Source organism: Arachis ipaensis, chromosome B06 (genome assembly GCF_000816755.2).
Source record: "Arachis ipaensis cultivar K30076 chromosome B06, Araip1.1, whole genome shotgun sequence".
Taxonomy (NCBI): domain Eukaryota; kingdom Viridiplantae; phylum Streptophyta; class Magnoliopsida; order Fabales; family Fabaceae; genus Arachis; species Arachis ipaensis.
Window position 1 is genome coordinate 2220651 of NC_029790.2, and position 646 is coordinate 2221296.

The window sequence follows — 646 nt, forward strand, 5'->3', positions numbered from 1 at the left end:
TTAAAAATAAATTAATTATTGATTTGCGAAGTTAAAAAATATCATTAAATCAACTCTAAATAAGAAAGAAATGGTTGAAGTTAATTTGTAAATAGAAGAAAATAAAATGTGGTGGGGCCCGGTGGAATGAGCCAGTGAGCCAGCCATTCCATGGAGCCAGCGGCTTAAAATTGAGGCATTTGTTGAATACAAAATGGTATTGACTTGACTTATTATTTTGTTCCAAAAACAAACCACCTGAACTGGACAAAACAGTAAAGTGGGTCTAAATTACTCAAATCTTTGTGTGATCCCATCCTCTCACCCTCACCCACTGTCCACTGTCTTTACTTTTTTCCATTTTCTTTTACCAAAAACTAATCATTTGTTTTTTTTTTTTCCCTTATAATGTTCACGGGTACGGTGCCTCCTCTTACATCACAACACATTTCATTGTCTCTCTAAGACAATTATTTTCTATTTTAAGTTATATTCTCTCCTTTTCAAATTATTTATTGTCCTTTTCGTTTTCTTATTCAGAGTTAATTTGGAGTTAAACTAGTATATATAGATGATTTTTTATTCAATAATGTTACATATATATCAAAATTAATCATATATATATAGAGAATATATTTTAAAATATAAAATATTTATTAAAAACAAA